This window comes from Sciurus vulgaris (assembly GCF_902686455.1).
Source record: "Sciurus vulgaris genome assembly, chromosome: 8".
Lineage (NCBI taxonomy): Eukaryota > Metazoa > Chordata > Mammalia > Rodentia > Sciuridae > Sciurus > Sciurus vulgaris.
Genome location: NC_136468.1, coordinates 146,111,093 through 146,118,699, shown reverse-complemented (window position 1 = coordinate 146,118,699; position 7,607 = coordinate 146,111,093). Strand labels below are relative to the sequence as shown.

The 7,607-nt window shown below is 40.0% G+C and overlaps 1 long non-coding RNA gene across 3 annotated transcripts in view; it reads left to right on the top strand.

Moving 5' to 3' along the window:
• The first annotated feature begins 43 nt into the window (after positions 1-43).
• Positions 44-7,607, top strand: part of LOC306667204 — a 30,523-nt gene continuing 22,959 nt past the window's right edge. For 2 of the 3 annotated variants that reach the window (XR_013765468.1, XR_013765470.1), the window contains exons 1-2: positions 44-3,900; positions 6,051-6,151. This is a non-coding gene — a long non-coding RNA (uncharacterized lncRNA). The remainder of the gene's footprint in view (positions 3,901-6,050; positions 6,152-7,607) is intronic. The other variant, XR_013765469.1, reaches the window with a different exon arrangement.

Sequence of the window (7,607 nt, the reverse complement as noted above, 5' to 3'; positions counted from 1 at the left end):
GCCTCGAGAGTGGCGGGCGTGGGCTATGGGCGATGACCCCATCGGAAGGGCTAGATGGAGTGAGAGACCCTCCCCGGGAGGACGGGGCCAACGAGGAGAGCGCCCTCCTCCAGGGAACGAGTTACCCCGTCCAGGGGCTGAGGTCGCCTAGGGGTAACCACCGACCCCCTTAGTGACCTAGGTAAGAGTGACATCCGTAGAGGACCCGGGGCTGTAGAGAACAGCCGCCACCAGAAGGTCCAGACTTGTGCAGGCTTTGTAGGGGACCTGGGACGGTGCTGCTTTCTAAACCTCTGGGAGAAAAGCCCAAGTATTGGGTAACCTAGGAGCCGTGGGCTGGGAGCCTTGGGCTGGAGCCTCATGCTCAGTAAAATGCTCCTGCTGGAATCCAAGCCAGGCCTGCATCCCTGCTCCAAGTCACATGCTTCCTCAATTGCAGGTCAGAGGAGGAAGTGCAAGGGCCAGGAGAGGTGTTCCTGTGGCCATCCTTGGACTGAGAACAGTTTATCGGAACTTTAGGGAGAATTTGAAAATAGAGGGCAAGTGAGGAACCACCACAGTTCCACTTCTTGACCAGTTTTCCTTATGAATGTTTGTCTCTTCCCTTCAGCTATGTTTTCATAATGTTTAACATTTAGTTTCACTAATACAGTCAACAAATATTAATAAGCACCTTCCATGTGCCAACAACTGTCCAGGAACAGAACAAGCAAAATATCCTGTCTTCAAGCAGTGCAAATTCTGTCTGGTAATTGGTGTAAGATCTTAGTTTGTAATCAAAGTCAATGGCTGTCCTCTTTATTTTTTGATGCATACGTCCCAATTTCCATGTTACCATACACTTATCATAATGATGACTTTTGATTTGTGCACGATTTCTTCCAGACAGTGTGCCATGATTCCCCTAAATGATCCCATCTGATTGATCCCTCCCCAGTGCTGGAGATTGAACCTGGCACATGTCAGGCAGGTGCTCCATCCCTGAGCTACATCACCAGGCCTGATTGCTTTTTAGTTTGTAGATTCTATACAAAATTGTTGGTAGAAATTTTTGTTCTTTACATGAATGTAAGATTCCTAAGCCACACCATCATGTTTTCCAAATATATAAAGGTGCGTTAATAAGAAAATTTGCAGAAGACGACATCTGCCCATGTACATAGAATCGTTAAGTTAGAGGGAGGAACAAAGATGCCACCTGTCTCAATCCAAAATGGTCCCAGGAAAAGATGGTGACAGTTTAAGTGGGATTTTATTCATTCATTTGTCAGACATTTGCTGAGTGACTGCTGTGTGCTTGGGGTGTTCTCGATGCCAGGGATATGGAGGTGATAGACAACTGAAGTCTCTGCCAAAATGGAGGTTGGTGCTATTGGGAGTGCTTAAGTTCTGTATGGAAAAGGATTAGTCCATTTTCTAAATCCTCATTGGGAGGTGACTTAAAAATGGTTTTCCTTGAGAATCAAAACACATGTCCAGCCCTTGTAAATACTTATTCCACAGTAATGAGTTGATCTCAGTCCTGAATTTAAGTGGTTTGCTTACATTTTGGAGCAAGATCAGTTAAGAGAAATATAAAAAATTTCAAGAATCACTAGTTGGTGACATCATGAGGCCCAAGGTGCTGATCCTAAAAAATGATTAGGAAAATAAAGTTATTAAACTTATACTCTTGCTACGTCCCCAGTCCTTTTTCATTTTTTATTTAGAGACAGGGTCTCGCTAAGTCGATTAGGGCCTTGCTAAGTTGCTGAGACTGTCCTTGAACTTGCAATCCTTCTGCCACAGCTTCTGGAGCTGCTGGAATTACAGGTGTGCACCACCATTCCTGGCTTACCTTTTTTGAAAAACAAATTTAGGGGCTGGGAGTATAACTTAGTGATAGAGTACTTGCCTAGCATGCACAAGGCCCTGAGTTCAATTTCCAGTGCTGTAAATACCACCACCAAAACCAAAAACTTTATTATTGAGGTATTATTGATATACAATAAACTTCACCCATTTAAAGTATGCACTTTGACAAGTTTGGCATATGTATACATACGTATAACCCAACCAAGACAGTCAGCATATCCATTGTACTAGCCAGAATATTCTTAGTGTACATATAAAGTAAAAGGAACTGATTACATGGCTTTTCAAATGCACATATCCAAATCATATTAAGTTGCTGTTTTATTGTGTGCTTGATTGTGGTCAGTTGTTGAACAACTTTGGGAATTTAGTTCTTTAAATAAAGGTGCAAGAACATTCAACAAGGAAAGACTAGACTTTAGCAAGTGACGTTTGACCTCTGAATATCTATATGCAAAAGAAGGAAGTTGGACTCCGGCCTCCTGTCACATATAAAATTTAACTCAAAATGGATTAGAGATCTAAATATCAGAATTCAAACTATACAACTCTACAATGAAGACAAGATGCAGATCTTTGTGACCTTGGATTACAAAGATCTGGTTTTTAAGAGGATGCTAAAGTACAAGCAGCTAAAGGAAAAAAATTGTACTACTTTGTCAAAATTTAATAAAATATTTGTGCTTCAAAGAAACTGTTAAGACAGTAAAAAGACAACCCACAGAATGGGGAAAATAATTGTAAATCTGATAAACATTTAATGTCTTAAATCCCTGAGAATTCTTACAACTCACCAATAAAGTGACAACCCAATTTTAAAGGTGACAGAAGTTAATTGAATAAACATTTCTCCAAAGAAGATATATAAATGATCAATAAGGACCTGAAAAGATGCTTGATATCATTAGTCAATAGGGAAATGAAAATCAAAATCACAGCAAGCCATCATTTCATCCCCACTAGCATGGCTCTAATAAATAAAAAGGTAGACTATAAAAAGATGGCAAAAGCATAGAGAAACTGGAATCCTTATGTATTCCTGGGGAACATAAAGTGGTACAGCTGCTTTGGAAGACAGTTTGATAATTCAAAAATGTTAAACGTAGAACTACCACATGAGCCAGCAATTCCATTCTTAAGCACGTACCTCAGAGACTTAAAAGATATGTTCATACAAAAACTTGAATGTTCACAGTAGCATTCTTTAAAAAAAAATTTAGTTGTCAGTGGACATTTATTTTATTTATATGCGATGCTGAGGATCAAACCCAGTGCCACACACAAGCTAGGCAAGTGCTCTACCACTGAGCCACAACTCCAGCCCCACAGTAGCATTCTTAATAACCCCAAAGGGAGAATGGCCTAAATGTTGAACAGTGAGTAAATCGCTAAAATGTGGCTTGTTCATACATTGGAATACTATTCAGTCACAAAAATTAATCAAGTCCAGATCCATGCCATACCATGAACAGGACTGAAAGCATGCTGAAAGAAACCAGAGGAGACCACACATGGCAAGATTCTGTTTATAGGAAACATCCAGGACAGGCTAATCTACAAAACTCAAAGTAGATTTTTGGTGCTGGGGCAAGGAGAAAGGAGGGATGGGAAATGACTGCTAATGAGTGGGAGGTTTCCATTTGGAGTGATGAAAAATGTTCTGGAAATGAAATAGCAGTGATAAGACTAAAAGTCCCTGAGTTGTGCATTTTAAAAGAGCAAATTTTATGGCCTGTGAATGACACCTCCGTAATACAGTAAACAGGGAGTGAACAATCAAGGCCTCAGTGAAGAAAGTTGGTAACAAAACTTTGGTAACAAAACAATGGGACATTATCCTCCTGGCCACAGTGGATTAGACCACAGGTGGCAACCCATGCCAAACCCAGCCAGTCTGATTCTCTCTGGCTGTGGCATTGGAATTGAAGCAGCCCTTTGTTCTCTGTAGGTGACTGGAGCAGAGTTGATGGGACCATCGTGTGCATGCGGAAGCCAAGAAGAGTCTGCAGAGGGGAAAATGGATCAGCTGGGCAAATAGCTGCAGAGGTGAGTGAGGTCAGGAAAAGGGCTTCTGGGGATTCTGCTGAGCTCTGTGTTTCTGCACCCCCGGTTCACCTTCACCCTGGAGATACCTCCCTAATAATAATAAGTGCTTATTTATTATTTTACTTACTCTGGTACCCTTTTGAAATTTGGAATTGAAACGACTGCATTTATGATGCTCAGATATAACAAATGAAAAATGTCACCAGAAGGTATATATAATTATAACGCACCAATAAAAAACAGGGAAAAAATGTCACCGGTAGTGTAGGCATTAAAACAAATGTTTGTGTGAATGCAGAAAGAATGAAATGAGAGGCATTGCCAAAGCCACTGATGGCAGCAATAAATAAATGAGTGGCCCATAAAAAGACTGAAGTCCCTATAAAAAGCAGAGCAGAGAACTGTAAAAAGCTTATCAGTCTAGGATCATTTAGCTGAGCGACCAGCAGTGACAGACCCAAGTGTTCTTAGGGCTTCACTATGTTATAGAGCGTGGTAAGACTGATGTTTATTACGATGGCCTTTAGCATAAAAGCCCAGTCAAATGAGAGGAGATCCTTTGTTCTTGAATATCTCCCACAAAAATTGTTTATATGGGTTGGGGATGTGGCTCAGTGGATAAGCACCCCTGGGTTCAATCCCTGGTACCAAATTAAAAAATTGTTTACATGTTTAGTTTAGGCATTTAGAAAAATAAGATTCATTGGCACACAGATATTGTGAAATGTATCAGTTTATAACATAATGAAATACATGTGCAAATACATATGTACCTATACACCCAGAACTAGAACAGCTCCTCAGTAAAGAACAAGATGATAGTAAAAGTGAGGAATATTTTTAAAATTTTGCTGTTTTAATTAAGCTGCATCCGTGTATGAATATACCACAATGAATTCTGCTTTTATATATATATATATATATGCATGTATATATATATATTAAAATGCACAAATTATAATAATAGGGAGCTCAGTAGAGAAGAGCAGGCAGATGAGGGAGGGGAGGGGGAGGGAAGGGGAAGGTGCTGGGGAAGGAGATGAACCACATCTGCATGTGAATATGGCATCCTGAATCCTACTATTATGTGTAATTAGAATGCATTAATAATTTTTTTGTTTTTCCCCATGAGTTCTTGACTGAATTTTATTAAAAAATATTTTTATTTGTTGTTGGTGGACCCTTATTTTATTTATTTACATGCAGTGTCTCACACATGCTGGGCAAGCGCTCTGCCACGGAGCTGCAACCCAGCTGGCTTTGCCTGAATCTTCTGTGAAACAGAAGTGAAACCCACATGCCGATCACAGAGAATTATCTTTGTGCTCCCTGCTAGATCAGTGGGTCTCAGTCCTTCAGACTCAATGTCTGTCTTTTTTAAATTTGTTCTAATTAGTTGCATATGACAATAGCATGCATTTTGACATACATAAATGGAGTATAACTAACTTCTCATTCTTCTGGTTGTATGTGATGTAGAGTTACACAGGTCATGTAATCATGTATGCACATAGGGTAATAATGTCCAGTTCATTCTACTATCCTTCCTATCCCCATATCCCTCCCTTCCCCTCCCTTCACTCCCCTCTGTCTAATCCAAAGTGCCTCTGTTCTTCCCTAGCCACTACCCCAACTTATTGTGAATTAGAACCCACATATCCGTGAAAACATTTGACCTTTGGCTTGGGGGATCAGTTTATTTCACTTAGCATGATATTCTCTAGTTCCATCCATTTACAACAAATGCCATAATTTCATTCTTCTTTAAGGCTGAGTAACATTCCACTGTGTACATGTACCACGTTTTCTTTATTCATTCATCTGTTGAAGGGCATCTAGGTTGGTTCCATAGTTTAGCTATTGTGAATTGAGCTGCTGTAAACATTGATGTGGCTGTGTCACTGTAGTATGCTGATTCTAAGTCTTTTGGATATAAACCGAGGAGTGGGATAGCTGGGTAAAATGGTGATTCCATTCCAGGTTTTCTGAGGAGTCTCCATTCTGCTTTGGAGATTTGCAGTCGCACCATCAATGTATGATGTACCTTTTTGACCCACGTCCTCTCCAACGTAATACTGGGGATTGAACTTGGGAGCACTTGACCACTAAGCCACATCCCTGTCCCTATTTTTTTTTTGTATTTTATTTAGATACAGGGTCTTACTGAGTTGCTTAGTACCTCGCTTTTGCTGAGGCTGGCTTTGAACTCAAGATTCTCCCGCCTCAGCCTCCTCAGCCACTGGGATTACAGGTGTGCACCACTGACAAGCTCATTTTTTACTTTGAGACAAGGTTTCACTAAGTTACTCGAGATGGCCTCAAACTTTAGATTTTCCTTCTTCAGCTTCTAGAGTCCTGAAATTGTAGTGCATCACTGTGCCCTGCAAAAGTATTTTCTAATATCCCTTTAGTTGTCCTGAAATAAATTAATATGGAATATAATCTTCCTATACTTAAAGTCTGTGTGTGTATGTGTGTAGATACATGTTTGGTTTGCATTTTCATAATGATTAATGAGGTTGAGCTTCCTTTCACGTGCTCATTGGCTGTTTGTCCATCTTGTTTAGATTTTTTGCCCATTTTTTCATTTGGTTGTCTTTTTATTTGTAAAAGTTTTTTTTATATATGCTACATACAAGTCCCTCCTCAGATATATGAGCTGCAGATGTTTCCTGCTACCCTGTGCGTGGGAGGAATTGTAGATTGCTGAAATGGAGAAAATGAGAGGGATGATATTCTTGCAGATGAACTGGACTTATTTTAATAACTGTGTCTTGAAATCCCAGCACATTCACCATTCAGTCTCTAGGATGTAAGGAAACCTTGGTGACCACGTCCTTTGACAGGCAAAGCAGAGCAGAGGAGGCTGGGGGAAGAGAGCGAATACACGAGGCAGTGGGATTCCTTAGACCCATGGGAAGAGAGTGATGTTCTGAGATGAGAGGTGACCCGAATTTAATAATTCCCACATGTGACTTTCACAGCAGCTTCCATCATGGCACAAAAATGTTTTAAATACAAGATTGCAGGACTATGAAATTATATATCATTTTTACTGTTGAACATGTATAACATTTGTGAGTCCAAAGGCAAACTATTTAAAGTTCTTTTTTAATTTAAAAAGATTTTATTTTGTTTAAAACTATTTAAAAGATATGTTCACATTGCCATTCCTGCCATTCTGTTCTCACCCTCCATTCTGTTACCACCATTTCCATTGTTCTTATCCTTCTGGAGTTTCTTTTCTTATTGTTCGTTTGTTTTGGTTCTGGGGAATAAACCCAGAGGCACTCGACCACCGAGCCCATCCCCGGCCCTTTTCTATGTTTTATTAGAGATGGGGTCTCACTGAATTGCTTAGCACCTCACGTTTTGCTGAGGCTGGATTTGAACTCTCCATCCTCCTGCCTCAGCCTTGGGAGCTGCTGGTATTACTGGCGTGCCCCACTGTGCCCAGCCTTCTGCAGTTTTTTTTGCAAATACTTTATAGTGTGTGTGTGTGTGTGTGTGTGTGTATGTGTATTACAGGAGAGAGAGAGACATAGACCTGTTATTATAGAAAATGTACCATATTGTAGTATTTTATTCTACTTTTTTTTTATTGTAAACAAATGGGATACATGTTGTTTCTCTGTTTGTACATGACGTAAAGGCATACCATTTGTGTAATCATAAATTTACATAGGTAATGTTGTTTGATTCATTCT